The sequence below is a fragment of the Dermacentor andersoni genome, chromosome 11 (assembly GCF_023375885.2).
Source record: "Dermacentor andersoni chromosome 11, qqDerAnde1_hic_scaffold, whole genome shotgun sequence".
Lineage (NCBI taxonomy): Eukaryota > Metazoa > Arthropoda > Arachnida > Ixodida > Ixodidae > Dermacentor > Dermacentor andersoni.
In genome coordinates, this window is record NC_092824.1 from 84,548,400 (window position 1) to 84,565,432 (window position 17,033).

A 17,033-nucleotide genomic window follows, 5' to 3' on the forward strand; every position below is an offset into this window, starting at 1 on the left:
GAAGGGGAAATCTGACACTACACAATCAATCATCAGGCATCACGTAGGCAAATTTGCACGCTGCGTTAAGCTAACGTCAAACGAGCATCAGCCAAATGTCAGAAGAACCTGATGTTGGCGTCCAGCTTCCATAAGTAGTCATCACCGAGAGTTCAATGAAACTCATAGCCTGCATATTCGTAATATTAGCGAAGGCGAAAGCTGTACTTCAGGCGAAAGGCTATGGCGGTCGGGATTGTCATGTGTTAGCATCCCATGCGTTCGGTTGTCTTCCGTCAGGAATTGCGGTATCATGGCCTTTACGGAATCTGAGCCTAGGTCTTTCTACACAGGCTACCATTTTGCGCTTTGTTCCTGTGTTTTGCTTTTTCACACTGATGAGACACTGATGAGATGCTTTTTACGGAATTATTCATTTGTCGGACCTAGGCGCTGTGTTTGTGTGTTTCGCTTGCGTTCGCCTGTTTTTTGTACGCGACCGAGATACTTTCTGGCACTTTGACATGCTGACTATCTTCACGCAAGCCAAGAACAGTGCCGGCAGTATACATAACTGAGTCCAGTGCCGAGTGTTGCGAAATCTCGCGAAAATATCTCCATAAGTGGTCACCACAGAATACACGCCTGCTTTTGCAAGATGACGAAAAACGAGAAGGCATGCTAGCGGTGGCCGGCACAAACGGGGTTTGCTGTCCTGTCGTTTTTATAACTAGGTTGTACCTGACGCAGTCATAGTCGAGGCAAACGCCACAAGTGTCGATGTCTTTCTAACTCAAATGAGACCGCTCGTCTATATGCCTAACCAACTCGGGCCAAGCTGACTATACTAAATGAAACGAGAAGAGCCGGATGACCTATTGAGTCCTAATGTCCTTATAGATATTTTTTTTTTCAATATGTCATGGCTGCGGTTACGGTGTCAAGAACAGAACTCGAAGGCATCGCGTCCTGATTTCTTTCACCGTGTTTCTCACGTACCCGCGCCATGTCTCTTCTTTTTCAATGGTGCCGTGAGCGAACGGGAAGAGATCGAACTGATCGTGGCGGGTACCCATCCCTCAAGCGAAGGCGATGCTGGCGTTTCGTGCATCGTCACCGGGACCGGAGTGGGAGGCCGCACTGTGACCGACTCTATTAGCTAGGCCAGCAAGGTGAGCGCATCGAAGACGTGTCTTCTTGTGTCTGTATCTTTCTGTAGCCTTTCGCTCTACAAAGGTAATTACGTAAAAATATTATATTATGCTCAATAAACTTAAGTAAACAAACATTCCTTATAACCCTTAGCAATAAAGCGTAAAAAAACACTAATAAGTCGTTATCGTTAGCGCATCGACAATTATGCCACTTCTTTATGGTACCACAGAAAAAGAAATGCAATCTGGGTAAATTGGAACTTATACAGCGAAGTATCGCTTGAGGAAAAATCAAATAGCAGACGTGCGCTAAGTCAGAATGGAAAATTCATTGAAAAAATTATAACAGTTTTGTCATAAGCTTCAGACGTCTGAGCAAACATCTAGTGTGAATGAAGATTTTTTTTTCCAAGCTTGTGAGCCCTTAATGTAACGCCTTCAAGCTCACCGGAAAACTGTATCAATAAAGAATAAAGAAAAAGGGCGAACAAAGCAAGGAATGCGATTTAAAAATAATATTACACGAAGTATAGAAATCATAGATGTAGTGGCTGTATTAACTAAAGTAAACGTCAGCTAAATAAAAAGGGCTGTTGTGCCAGGGGTCCTCTGTTTGAAACTTTCCACCGGCCAATTTCACTTATGCTTATTAATTAAAGCCAACGCCCTTTCTTAGCGATTAAGTGATAGGATACGTGCATTTGCAGGGGAACTGCAGTCAGCGTGCAGTTCGAGCCTTTGAGAGAATTGAGTGAACAGGAGTTACCTGAGCTTCTAAGGGCAATAGGGTGATATTGTTTTTCTGCGAAAAGTAATTTGGGAAAATTTGTTTATCAATTATTCAAGTCAGTGTCAGTATACTTACAATTGCAGGGAGAGCGATGTATGCATCGAAATTGAGCTTCTCAGAAAATTCAGTCGATAGGAATGTGGTGAGGCAATAACAGTCTACAGGCTGGCGTGTTTCGCACCGTAACTTGAGCAAATTCGTTTACTAATCATATAGGTGAGTGGCAGTATTCATGCAATTGCAGGAGTAATGAAGTTAGCGTCCAGTTTGAGCATTTCAGAGAATTGAGTCAACAGGAGTTACCTGCGCTTCTAAGGGCACTGTAGGGTCATATTTTTTCTTCGAAAAGTAATTAGAGCAAATTTGTTTATCAATTAGGCAAGGTACTGTCAGCAGAAGTACATTTACGGGAAGAGGGATGTATGCGTCGAATTTGAGTATTTCGGAGAATTCAGTCAATAGGAATGTGGGGAGGTAGTAATGGTCTACAGGCTGGCGTGTTTTGCACTATAACTTACTTGAGCAAATTGTTTACTAATCATATAACCTAGTGGCAGTATTTGTGGAATAGCAGGAGTAATTAAGTAAGCGTCCAGTTTGAGCATTTCATAGAATTTGGCTGAACAGGAGTTACCTGAGCTTCTAAGGGCGCTATAGGATATTTTTTTCTGCGAAAAGTAATTTGGGCAAATTTGTCTGTCAATTAGGCAAGTATGTTTCAGTACACGTACATTTGCACGGAGGGTGATGAATGCGTCGAAATTGAGCTTTTTAGAGAATTCAGTTAATAGGAATGCGGTGAGGTACTAATTGTCTATAGGCTGGCGTTTTTGCTTTATTATTTTAGTTGAGCAAATTCGTTTACTAATCATATAATTTAGAAGCAGTATTCGTGCAGTTGAAGTCATGAAGTAGGCGTCCAGTTTAAGCCTTTCAGAGAATTGAGTGAACAGGAGTTAGGTGGGCTACTGAGGGCGCTATAGGGTGATACTTTGGTTTCTGCGAGAAGCAATTTCGGCAGAGTCGTTAATCCAATAGGCAAGTTAGTTACAGTATACGTAAATTTGCAGGAAGAGTGGTTTTATGCGTTGCTATTGTGCTTTTCAAAGAATTCCGTCAATAGGAATACGATAAGGTACTAACTGTCTACGGGCTGGGGTTTTTTCCGCAATATGATACTTGAGCATATTCGTTTACTAATCATATAAGTTAAAGGCTGTATTCGTGCAATTGCAGAAGTAGTGAAGCTTCAAGTTTGAGCCTTTCAGTGAAATGAGTGAGCAGCAATACGCTGAGCTTCTAAGGTGTTATAGGCTGATGTTTTTTTTTCTGCGAAAAGTAAATTGGGCAAGTTGGTTTATCACTTAGGCAAATTAGTGTCAGCATACGTACATTTGCAGGGAAAGTGATGTATGCGTGGAATTTGAGCTTTTCAGAGAATTCAGTCAATAGGAATGGGGGGGGGGGGGGGTACAGTCTACAGGCTGGCGTGTTTTGTGCTATAACTTACTTGAGGAAATTGGTTTACTAATAATATAAGTTAGTGGCAGTATTAATGCAATTGTAGGAGTTATGAAGTAAGCGACAAGTTTGAGGATTTCAGAGAATTGAGTGAACAGGAGTTACCTGAGCTTCTAAGGGCGCTTTAGGGTGATATTTTTTTCTGTGAAAAGTAATTTGGGCAAATTCATTTATCAATTAGGCAAGTTAGTGTCACAATACGTACATTTTGCAGGAAAGGGATGTATGCGTCGAATTTGAGGATTTCAGAGAATTCAGTCAATAGAAATATGGTGAGGTACCAACACTCTACAGGCTGGCGTGTTTTGCACTATAACTTACTTGAGGAAATTCGTTTACTAATAAAATAAGTTAGTGGCAGTAATAATGAAATTGGAGGAGTTATGATGTAAGCGTCCAGTTTGAGCCTTTCAGAGAATTGAGTGAACAGGGGTTACCTGACCTTCTAAGGGCAATAGAGTGATATTATTTTTCTGAGAAAGTTATTAGGGCAAATTCGTCTATCAATTATTCAAGTCAGTGTCAGTATACGTACATTTGCTGGGGGAGTGATGTATGCGTCGAATTTGAGCATGTCAGAGAATTCCGTCAATAGGAATGCGGTGAGGTACTAATTGTCAACAGGCTAGCGTTCTTTCCGCAATATGTTACCTGAGGAAATTCCTTTACTAATAACACAATTTAGTGGCAGTATCCCTGCAGTCGCAGAAGTAGTGAAGCGGCCAGTTGGAGCGCGTTTCGTAGAATTGAGTGAACAACAGTACCCTGAGCTTCTAAGGAGGCTGTTGGCCCATCTTTTTTTCTGCGAAAAGTTATTTGTCCATGTTCGTTTATCACTTAGGCGAGTTAGTTTCAGCATACGTACATTTGCAGGAAGAGTGATGTATGCGTGGAATTTGAGCTTTTCAACGAATTCAGTCAATACGATCGCGGTGAAGTACTGTCTCTAGGTTGGTATTTTTTCCGCTATAACTAAGTTGAGCAAATTCGTTTACTACTCATTTAAGTAAGTGGCAGTATTCGTGTAATTGCAGGAGTAATGAAGTAAGTGTCCAGTTTAAGCCTTTCAGAGAATTGAGTTAAGAGGAGTTACCAGAGCTTCTAAGGGCAATAGGGTGATATTGCTTTTCTGAAAAAAGAAATTTGAGCGAATACGTTTATCAATTATTCAAGTCAGTGTCAGCACACGTACATTTGCAGGAAGATTGATGTATCCGTCGAATTTGAGCATTTCAGAGAACTCAGTCAATAGGAATGCGGTGAGGTACTGTCTACAGGCTGGCGTTTTTTCCGCTATAGCTAAGTTGAGCAAATTCGTTTACTAATCCTATAAGTTAGTGGCAGTATTCGTGCAATTGCAGGAAAAATGAAGTAACCGTCCAGTTTGATCCTTCCAGAGAATTGAATGAACAAGACTTAGCTTAGCTTCTAAGGGAACTATAGGGTGATACTTTGTTTTCTACGAAAAGTAATTTCCGCAGAGTCGTTTATCCAACAGCCAAGTTAGTTACAGTAGACGTAAATTTGCAGGAAGAGTGGTTTTATGCGTTGCTTTTGTGCTTTGCAAGGAATTCAGTCCATAGAAATACGATAAGGTACTAATTGTCTACGGGCTGACGTATTTTCCGCAATATGTTACTTGAGCAAATTCGTTTACTAATCATAAAAGTTAGAGGCAGCATTCGTGCAATTGCAGAAGTAGTGAAGCGACAAGTTCGAGCCTTTCAGTTAAATGATTGAGCAGCAATACGCTGAGCTTCTAAGGTGCTATAGGTTGATGTTTTTTTTTTTCTGCGAAAAGTAATTTGGGCAAGTTGGTTTATCACTTAGGCAAATTAGTGTCAGCATACGTACATTTGCAGGGAAAGTGATGTATGCGTAGAATTTGAGCTTTTCTCAGAATTCACTCATCAGGAATGCGGTGAAGTACTAACTGTGTATAGGCTGGCGTGTTTACCGCTATAAATTAGTTCAGCAAATTCGTTTTCTAATTATATAATTCAGTGGCACTATTCGTAGAAAAGCTGGAATAGTGGTGTAGGCATCCAGTTTGAGCCTTTGAGAGAATTGAGTGTGCTGCAGTAGGCTGAGCTTCTAAGGGACCAATAGGCAGATTTTTTTTTCTGCGACAAGTTTTTGGAGCAATTCGTTTATCCATTACGCAACTTAGTGTCAGTATACTTACATTCGCAGGGAGAGCGATATATGCGCGTAATTTGAGCTTTTTTAGGGAATTCGGTCAATAGGAATGCAGTGAGGTACTAATTGTCTACAGGCTGGCATTTTTGCCGCAATAACCTACCTCAGAAAATTAGCTTACGAATCATATAAGTTAGTTCCAGTATTCATGTAGTTGCAGGAATCGTGAAGATAGAGTTTAGTTTGAGCCTTTCAGATAATTGTGTAAACAGGAGTACTTGAGCTTTTAAGTGGACTATAGGCTGATCTTTATTTATGGGAAAAGGAAATTGGGCAAGTTGGTTTATCACTTAGGCAAGTTAGTGTCAGTATACGTACTTTTGCAGGGAGAGTGATGTATGCGTCGGTTTGGCGCTTTTCAAATAATTCAGTCAATAGGAATGCGGTGAAGTACTCTCTATAGGCTGAAGTCTTTCCCCGCTGTAACTAAGCTGAACAAATTCGTTTACTACTCATATAAGTTAGTGTCAGTATACGTGCAGAATCAGGAATAGTGATGTAAGCGTCCAATTTGAGCCTTACATCGTATTCATTGAGCTGGAGTACGCTGAGCTTCTAAGGGGGCTATAGGCTGATTTTTCTTCTGCGGGAATTATTTTGGGCAAACTCTTTTATCAAATATGCAAGTTAGTGTCAATACAAATGCATTTGCAGGTAGAGTGATGTATGCCTGGAATTTGAGCTTTTCAGAGAATTCAGTCAATAGGAATCCGGTGAGGTGCTAATTGTCTCGACGCTGGCATTTTTGCCGCTATAACCTCCTTCAGGAAATCGGCTTACTAATCATATAAGTTAGTGGCAGTATTCGTGCAATTGCAGTAGTAATGAAGTTAGAGTCTAGTTTAGCCTTTAAGAGAATTGAGCGAACATGAGTATCCGAGCATCTAAGGGGGCTATAGGCTGATATTTTTCTGCGACAAGTTTTTTGGGGCAAATTCGTTTATCCATTACGCAACTTAGTGTCAGTATGCTCACATTTGCAGGGAGAGTGATGTATGCGCGGAATTTGAGCTTTTTTAGGGAATTCAGTCAATAGGAATGCTGTGAGGTACTAAATGTCTAAAGGCTGGCATTTTTCCCGTTATAATCTGCTTGAGCAAATTCTTTTACTAATCATATACGTTAGTGGCACCATTCGTGGAATTGCTGGATCAAAGAAGTAACCGTCCAGTTTAGCCGTTCAGAGAATTGATTGAACAGGAGTACGCTTAACTCCGAAGTGGGTAATAGGCTCATTTTTTTTTCTCCGGGAAGTAACATTAGGAAACTCGTTTATGAATTAGGCAAGTTAGTGTCTGTACACGTACATTTGCAAGAAGAGTGATGTATGCGCCGAATTTGGGCGTTTCAGAGTAATGCAGTCGATAAGAATGCGGTAAGGTACTGACTGTCTACAGGGTGGCGTTTTCCCCTCTATAACTGATTTGAGGAAATTCGTTTAAGAATCATATAAGTTCGTCGCAGTATTTCAGCAATTGCAGGAGTAATGAAGTAAGCGTCCAGTTTGAGCCCTTAAGATAATTGAGTAAGTAAGAATATGGTGAGCTTGTAAGGTTGCTATAGGCAGATTATTTTTCTTCGAACGGTAATTTAGGCACATTCGTTTATCTATTAGGTAAGTTAGGGTCAGTATACGTACCTTTCTTGGGAGAGTGATGTATGCGCTGAATTTGAGCTTGGCAGAGATTTCCGTCAGTAGGAATGTGGTGATGTACTAATGGTCTGCAGTCTGGCGTATTTTGCGCTATAACTTGAGCAATTTCGTTTACTAATCATATAGGTTAGAGGCAGTATTCATGCAATTGCAGGAGTAATGAAGGAAGCGTCTAGATTGAACATTTCAGAGAATTGAGTGAACAGGAGTTAGCTGAGCTTCTAGGAGCGCTATAGGGTGATATTTTTACTGCGAAAAGTAATTTTGGAAATTTGTTTATCAATTAGCCAGGCTAGTGTCAGCAGATGTATATTTACAGGGGGAGTGATGCATGCATCGAAATTGAGCTTTTCGGAGAATTCAGTGAATAGGAATGTTGTGAAGTAGTAATTGTACTGGCTGGAGTTTCTTGCGCTATAAATTACTTGTGCAAATTCGTTTACTAATGATATAAGTTAGTGGTAGTATTCGTGCAATTGCAGGAGTAGTGAAGGAAGCATCCAGTTTAAGCCTTTCAGATAATTGAGTGAACAGGAGTTAGCTGAGCTACTAAGTAATTTTTAAATTTATTTATCAATTAGGCAAGTTAGTGTCACTCGACGTACCTTTCCAGGGAGAGTGATGTATGTGGGGAATTTGAGCTTTTCAGAGAATTCAGTCAATAGGAATGTGGTGAGGTACTGTCTATAGGTTGGCGTTTTTACCGCTATAGATAAGTTGATCAAATTCGTTTTCTAATGGTAGAATTTAGTGGCAGTATTCGTGCAGTTGCAGGAATAATGAAGTTAGCGTTTAGTGTAGCCTTTCAGAGAATTGTGTGAACAGGAGTACGTGAGCTTCTATGTGGATGAGTTTTATTTCTCGGAGAAGAAATTTGGGCAAGTTGGTTTATCACTTAGGCAACTTAGTGTCATTATACCTACATTTACAGGGAGAGTGATGTATGCGTCGGTTTTGCGCTTTTCAAAGAATTCAGTAAATAGGAATGCGGTGAAGTACTGTCCATAGGCTGAAGTTTTTTTCCGCTATAACCAAGTTGAGCAAATTTGTTTGCTACGTATATAAGTTAGTGTCAGCATACGCGGAGCTGCAGGAATAGCGATGTAAGCGTCCAGATTGAGCCTTCCGGAGAATTGAGTGAGCTGGAGTGCGTTGAGATTCTAAGGGGTCTATAGGCTGCTTTTTTTTCTGCCAAAATAATTTGGGCCAATTCTTTTATCAATTAGGCAAGTTAGTGTCAGCACACATGCATTTGCAGGGAGAGTTATGTATGCTTAGAATTGGAGCTTTTCAGAGAATTCAGTCAATAGGAATGCTGTGAGGTACTAAATGTCTAAAGGCTGTCATTTTTCTCGTTATAGCTTTTTTGAACAAATTCCTTTACGAATCATATAAGTTACTGGCAGTATTTCTGCAATTGCAGGAGTAATGAAGTAAGCGTCCAGTTTGAGCCCTCCAGGGAAAAAAAGGGAGCAGAAATATGCTGAGCTTCTAAGGGTGCTATAGACAGATTTTTTTTCTTCGAACAGTAATTTAGGCACATTCGTTTATCCATTAGGCAAGTTAGTGTGAGTATTCGTACCTTTCCAGGGAGACTGATGTATGTGCGGAAGTTGAGCTTTTCAGAGCATTCAGTCAATAGGAATGCGGTGAGGTACTAACTGTCTATATGCTGGCGCTTTTTCCGCTAACAATAAGTTGAGCAAATTCATTAACCAATCACATATGTTAGTGGCATTATTCGTGCAATTTCAGGAGAAATGAAGTTAGCGGCCAGTTTGAGCCTTTCGGAGAATTTAGTAGATAGGAGTATGCTGAGCGTCTAAGAGGGATATAGGCTGATCTTTTTTTCTCCGAAACGTAATTTGGGTAAATTAGTTTATCTACTGTGCAAATCAGTGTCGGGATACGTATGTTGTCAGGGAGAGTGATGTATGCGTGGAATTTTCGCTTTTCAGGAAATTCAGTCAATTCGAGTGCGTTGATGTACTGTCGACGGGCTGGCTTTTTTTCCGCTATAGCTCTGTTGAGGAAATTCGCCTACAAATCGTATAAATTAGTGACAGTATTCGTGAGGTTGTAGGAGTAGTGAAGTAAGCGTCCAGTGTGAACCTGTCAGATAACTGGGTGAACAGGACTACCCCGAGCTTAGAACGGAGCTAACACAATTGAGCTGATGTACTAACATACCATTAAAGGCTGATGTTTTCCTTCTATAATTCATTTACGCAAATTCGTTTATTATTCAAGTAACTTAGTGTCTATAGGCGGGCATTTGCAGGGGAAGTGATGGATGGGTTTGAATTTAGCATCACATTGAACTGTGCTAACACGACTGAGCTGCGATTTTAACATACTCTTAAAGGCTGATGTTAGTTCCTCTATTCAGTTTTTCCGCAAAGTCGTTCATTAATCAAGTATGTTAGTGTCTTTAAACGTGCATTTGCAGGGGGAGTGATGGATGGATAGAGTTTGAGCTTCACATACAATTTAGCTAACACTCTTGAGCTGAGGTTCTTACATGCTATTATAAGCTGATGATTTTTTCCTCTATAAGGTATTCGCGCAAATTCGTTTATTAATTAACCAAGTTTCTCTGTGAACGGGAACTTGCAGGACGAGTGATGGATGTGTGGAATTTGAGCTTCACATAGAACTATACTATAATAGGCTGATGTTTTCTACCGTTTTAAGTTATTTGCGCAGATTTGTTCATTAATCAAGAAAGTGTCTGTAAGCGTGCATTTGCAGGCGCAGTGATTGATGGATCGAAGTTGAGTGTAACATGGATCTGAGCTAACACTACTGAGCATAGGTTCTAACATATTAATATAGGCTGATGTTTTTACCGCTATAATTTTTTTTTGGCAAATTCGTTTTTAATCAAGCAAGTTAGTGTCTGTAAACGGGCACTTGCAGGATCGGTAATGGATCGATCGAATTTGAGCGTGACTTAGATCTCAGCTTACACCAATGTGGGCACGTTCTAACATACTATTATAGGCTGATGTTTTTTCCGCTATAATTTATTTGCAGAAATTAATTTATTAATCAAGTAAGTTTCTCTGTAAGCGGGAGATTTGCTGGGGAAGTGTTGGATGGGTCGAATTAGAGCTTCACAAAGAACTAACTCTACTATTATACGCTGATGTTTTCTTCTGTTTTAAGTTATTTGCGCAAATTTCTTCATTAATCAAGTATGTTACTCTGTGTAAGCGTTCATTTGTAGTAGCAGTGATGGATGGCTCGAAGTTGAGCTTCACATAATAGAACTGAGCTGACACGACTGAGCTGAGGTTCTAACGTACTATTATAGACTGGTGTCTTTTCCCTCTATATTTTATTAGCGCAATTTCCTTTATAAATCAAGTACATTACTGGCTGTAAGCGTGCATTTGCATGATCAGTGATGGATGGGTCGAATTTAACTTCACATAGAACAATTCTATTGTAGGCTCGTGTTTTTGTCCGGTAGAATTAGTTTGCGCAAATTTGTTAATTAAAAAAATAAGTTAGTATCTTTAAACTTGCTTTGCAAGAGTTTTTGTCCACTGTTAGTTATTTGCCCAAATTGGTTTATTAATGAAGTAAGTGGGTCTAAGCGGGAATTCGCAGGGGGAGTGATGAATTGGTGGAACTTGAACTTCACATAGAACTGTACTATTATAGGCTGATGTTCCTGTGCCGCTACACTTTATTTGTACGAATTCGTTTACTAATCAAGTAAGGTAGTGCCTGTAAGCGCGCGTTACCAAGGGGAATTATGGATGGCTCGTATTTGAGCTTTACGTAGAACTATACTTTTAGAGCGTTCTTCCGCTATAATTTATTTGGGTAATTTCGTTCAATAATCAAATAAGTTAGTGTGCTTAAGCGTGCATTTGCAGGGGCGGTGATGGATGGATCGAATTTGAGCATCACATAGAACTGAGCCAACACGACTGAGCTGAGGTTCTAACATGCTATATGCTTATGCGGTTTTCCGCAATATGTAATTTGCGCAAGATCTCTTCATAATCATGTATTTATTGTCTTTGAGCGTGCGTTCAAGCGGTGGGATGGATGCATCAAGTTTCAGCTTCAGAGAAAAATAAGTTAGCACGATTTCGCAGAGGTTCTACGGGGTATAGACTGATGTTCTTTCCTCGAACAGAAGTTTCTGCATATTCGTTTGATTTTAACGGATGTTAGTGTCAGCATACGGGCTTTTGCAGGGGGAGTGATAGATACGTCGAAGTTGAGGTTTTCAGAGATTTGGGTCAGACGTCGTGGCTGAGGTTCTGTTGGGCTCTATTTAGTTTTTTTCTTTCGAGATTAGTAATTTTTGCAAATTTATGTAATAGTGATCTAATTTAGTAACTGCGTGCGTGTGTTTGCAGGAGGAGTGATGGGTACGTCGAGATTCAGCTTTTCATGGAGGTGATTTACCACAAATGAGCTGGTTGCTGTTTTCCGCGACAACTAATTTCTTGAAATTCGCTTAATAATCGTGTAGTTAACTTCTGTATATGCGCATGTGCAGCGGGAGTGAAATATGGTTGAAATTTGAGCTTTATATATAAGTAATCCCGATAGCGCAGACGTTGTATCGGGCTATAGACATACGTTCTTTCCGCGATGACGTACTTCGCATATTCGTTTAATATTGGTGCAAGTTTGCATACGCGCATTTGCGGGGGTAGTGATGGATGGTTCGAATTTAAGCTTTACGGTGAAGTGAGTTAACACGACGTCGCTGAGGTTCTGACATGCTGTAGGCTGGTGTTCCTTCTGCGATTTGATGTATCTATCATTTGCTTGTCTGCACACGTGCATTTGTAGGGGGCGTGATGGATGCGTGGAGATTGAGCGTTATAGAGAACTGAGTTACCACGACGTAGCGTAGGTTCTAACGGGCTAAATGCTTGTATTCATCTCTTCAAGTAATAGTATAAGTATAAGTTGTCTCTATAAGTAGTAGACAACTTGGGTTCGCCGGTTTTATATATAACTCCGGGAGTACGCCAAAACAGACAAATCCACGCGCTCGGTTCGTACAACTTGGTCTGTGCCTACCGGGTGTGTGTCCAATTCTTGCACAATCCCCTAGAATGTATGTGCCACACTTCCATAAGGAGTTTGCAGCCTTAAGTAGGTTTAGAGATGCTTCACACCTCTCTATGCATGCGCATTTCACCAACACGCTTGATGCATCATGCATCGCCTTCGTTCGGACTCGCGAGGCAGACATCTAAAATGTACTGGTGACCGGGCTGCCCAGCTGTCATCCGCTACTGTGGCCAATTCGCTTGCTCAAACAAGCTCTGAGTCATCTACATTGCAATGCTGTGCTGGATATCTGCATGTTTTTTCGTCTTCCTCGTGGCTAGGGGTTAAAGCGTCACACCAATATAGTACTGTAACCATTAGTTAATCACCAGTCCCATGACCGGCTGGCAAGAATTGTTGGTCTTTGCGGGGTTGGGAGGTGGCCAGGTTGGCTCCTGGCGGGGGATTCACGCGTTTCTCACGTCAAGGAGTTTGTCTGCCGCCGGCTGGTACTGCCGGTATCTGTCCGGCCTCCTCAATACAGAGAGCTATGGGCAGGTCACGGGGCCCAACTGAAGCGCAGAAGCACGGTATCGGAATCCCGGGATACGAAGGGCTCCCGACAGTCCCATCTTTTAGCGGCTGTTCTTTTCATCACGTCGCAGTGACTTACCAACGGTACTTCCGCTTTCTCGATCGTCCTGTTAAAATGCTACTTTTCGAGGGTGATGGCAGGGCACGAACTTTTTCCTGTTCTAGTGTTTTCCATTCTCCGGCGAGACTATAATGTCGAAACAGGAACACGCTACCCAACGTTCCGGATTTTGCAGAAGCATCTCATTAAATGGCTTTGTTCCCTAACTCAGTCGGCATGTCAAGATCCTTCGATATTCAGATCTGGTGAGACTTCGAGACTGGTATCCGCCTACGATTGCAGGCGCCAATGCGCATATTTATGTTTGTGCTACAACTTCTTTACTTTGTTGAAGCTTGATCTACTTTTTTTAGTCTTCTGTTTGCAACGTGTCCGTTGATATTGCATTTTCTCGTGTGTTAGCTACGCCCAGAACTTACAGTACAACAGGGCGCATTGATCCGGCAAGCTCAGACGAACAACCCTTCTCACTCCAGCACCTTCTCAGAGGTTCAGTCACTGAAGAACATATCGTGACAGGGGTGTCTTTTCCAACATATCAGGGATCATATGGCAATGCCATACGGTAAAGCTAGAGTCACCATGTCTTGAGTGCGCCTAAACGTCTCGGCACCGAAGCACAAGCAGAGGTAGAAGACGTCGTCGAGGCTGATTAACATCTGCCGGTCGACCACGAAACTTGCGTCGCAAGACTGCTCGAATGCTCAGAGGAAAAGCCTGTCAGCGCTCGCGTGACGCCATGCTTGTTAATCTAGTTAGTAAGCGATCGTTTACAAGATTATTCGGCCAATAATATCATTACTTCTTATCGCTGTCTAATAATTTGCTATCGCAATCGATGCTCCGGCTTTTTTGTGATGCCTTGACTTTCCTATTTTGTACGTCTCTATTCCAGCATCCCAAATGAATAGTACCGTTCTTTGCGAAAGAAAATTGTTTCTGTATTGGCTTGCGAAGTTTAGATTATGGGGGCCTAGGAAATCGCTTATATTGAGAAGCATTTTGCGCGGAGAAAAACGTCTTTTGAACGAACTGCTGTGCCACTGTGAACGCCGTAGGAATTTTGCAAGCGTCAGTGAATGCGCTTTGATCTCGCTGTAGCAGCTAGTCAAGAAACGACGAAACACTTCGTATTTATTTATTGATGGGGCACTCGCAATCTGTCTGTTTCACAGACAAAGACCTGTATAGGGATGATTTTGAAAACACATTTGAAAAAATGTCAATATAACATTACTACGAATACAGAAATGGCAGTCAGATGTGAGGAGAGACAAAAAAAAATCTTGCAAGTATCAACAGCAACTAAGAAAAAAAGAGAGAAAAAAGACATGCATTATCTGTCGGGGTGCGGTCCTTCTACGGATGGAAATAATGGTATTGCAAGACACAACACGTGACAATGAGCACAAGTCCACAAGGTTAAAACGAGCTGCCCTGCAATTGACAAAATAAAAACACAATCACCCATTAATTACCATCAATGCACCGGGGTTCAAGCCGAATACAGAACAGCGTCGTCCTCTTCGTCTGTCTATCGCACCTTGCCGCAGCATGTGGCCCACGAGGCTTCTTGCGTCGTGGGCTACAATCCTCGTAGAACACAATACTTTGTTGCTTTCGAAGTGAAATAATTGCGCTCAATGAACGTTTCATGTAGTGATATGTGACTTTGGCCAATTTTTCCTTAAATCATTCTTTACCCCTGTTTGCGAGGTTGTGACCTGGTGGCCAGCTGTTCCAGCTGCTTGGTGTCTCGATGCCCACCCTGTGGATCTGGTGGCCAGCTAATCTAGCGACATGGTAACTCGATTCCAGCCCTGCGGACCTGGTGGCCAGCTTTTCTTCAGGCCTCCTAGGTTGCTGGTCAGGAAATCGCGCCTGCGTTAAGGATTCACAGGTGGCAAAATGATTTTTTTTGTAACAATTTCTTTATCAAAAAGACATGTTGGACGCGTTTTTCGTAAACATTCGCAAAATCAGCGTTTGGCGCTGTTTGATTTCTAATATTTCCTTGTAATTAAAGATTGTACTCGCTGCAGTAACGGGCGATGTAGCATGAACCGATATCGCGGGGTGCTGTCGCGTTGGCTGCCATTTTGCCTTGACAGTGCATGAGATTACGCGAAATAGTGCTCACTTGCTTTCGTGAATACCTTCAGTCTATGACGTCAAAACTCAACACGTGCCGCTTTTTTGAAGACACTACGAAGTATCTGGATTAATGCTGGCGACTCGTTTATGTAGGACATCATCGTGGCTTCTGGTTGAAAGAACGCGGGGACGGACGGACGGCCGGGCCAAGTTCCGCTTCATAGCATACGAGGTGAGCACAATCGTTTCTGCTGCTTTCGAAGGGAACTAATTACGCTCAAAGAACTTTTCGCGTAGCCCCTGATCGACATGTTCATTCGCCAAATGTTTGCTGTAAAATGCTTTTTTTATCTCCTGCTCGCGAAGTCGCCGTATCGACCGTTAAACAAATGCACCACAGCTACCAGTACACTGCAGCACGCCACTGAATTCAATGTATCCGCTTTATATAAGAACGTAACCTGCTCGTTCCTTGAAAGTGCAGTCAATGACTATTGCAGAAAACTTTTACGTTGGTCGACGTTCGGCCGATTTTTGTTGTCTTTTGTCGTGTCGCCATCAGGGGAAAACACGCCGAGTGAGGGATACGCCAAGAACAAAAATGTTTCCCTTTCCCGTCGAGGTTGCTTAGCGGTTATGCCGTTCGGCTGCTAAGCACGAGGTCGCGGAATCGAATTCCTGCCTCGGCGACCGCATTGCGATGGGGGCGAAATGCGACAAAACCTGCGTACTTAGATTTAGAGGCTCGTTAAGGAACTTCACGTGGTCGAGATTATTCCGTAGTCCCCCTCTACGTCGCGACTCACAATCAGATCGTGGTTTCGGCACGTGAAAGCCCGTACTTTTTAAAAATTGGGCCTAACTAGAATTTATACCCAGATAGAACGGACATGCCGGAATGTATTTGAAGGGAACTTTTTTTATTTAGATGCTATACAACTAACGATGGTGCTTATAATTGCTTGATTTTCTCTGTGCAATGAAGTAATTCAGGCAATGTTTATGCATAACCTTCAATTCGTATAATTATATATGTGCGCTCATTGTTCAGAAGCACTTTAGAAATGCACACACCAAATCATGTGGTGATATTTCTGCGTAGCGATATTACGACGACGAAGGAGATCTGTGATGCTTATCGAGGAAAGTATGCTGATGGCAGGGTATGCACAGGGATGTATAGAGATATCTGCAATCACGCCTATTCGGGACCTATTCGGGGCAGTTGTAATCTTGAAAGAATGTGTGATTCGGGAGCTCTGCGTAGACGGTCACCGAGGGTCATGTAACTTCTGCTGTGGCGGCTACGGGCTTATGTCCGCGAGTGTCCTTGAAGAGCGACCTTACAGTTCTGGAAAATTTTTCTTAGGCATTAACCAACGCACCTTGTTAAGATGAGAAATAGTGGCGTTTCCCATGCCTATGATGCGTTATTAGGAAGACCAGCGTTGATAAGTTAATTCAATATGAGAAACATCTCTGTCATCTACTGTCTGTCATCCTAATGCAATAGAGAAACTACCTCCACGCTTGCGCAAGACAAAAAAAAAAAACAAGAACGGTATCTCTCTTCTAAAGTATTCATCGATTTGTTTGGTTATTGCCTAAGATGACCACATCGATTAATCTGGTTAACCATACCCATCAGGCTACTAATGTCATCTTCCAGCGATTTTCATAACCCTTGTCACGCACCAGCTGATTCAAGGTTATGTCTACCAACTTTCTCATTCACAGCACCTAATTCCCTGCCGTCGTCGACAGCGCTTCCTTTCCCTTGGCGTTCATCCTGCAACTCTAATGCGACTTGCGTTATCTGCCCTAGGCATCATGGTTTGTAAACTGCATGGTTTGTAAACTGCATGTAAACTACATGGTTTGTAAACTCTATATTTTACTCTTAATGTCAACTATAGTGTCGGCTACCCCTGTTTGCTCTCTAATCCACATCGCTGCCTT

General features: G+C 41.9%; 1 long non-coding RNA gene across 1 annotated transcript; it reads left to right on the top strand.

Annotated features, from left to right (window-relative positions):
* Window positions 1-109: 109 nt before the first annotated feature.
* On the top strand, window positions 110-16,895 carry LOC140213956 (uncharacterized). Its single transcript, XR_011890878.1, has 4 exons — window positions 110-1,151; window positions 14,697-14,783; window positions 15,228-15,306; window positions 16,812-16,895. It is a non-coding gene; the product is annotated as an uncharacterized lncRNA (long non-coding RNA).
* The last annotated feature ends 138 nt before the right edge of the window (window positions 16,896-17,033 follow it).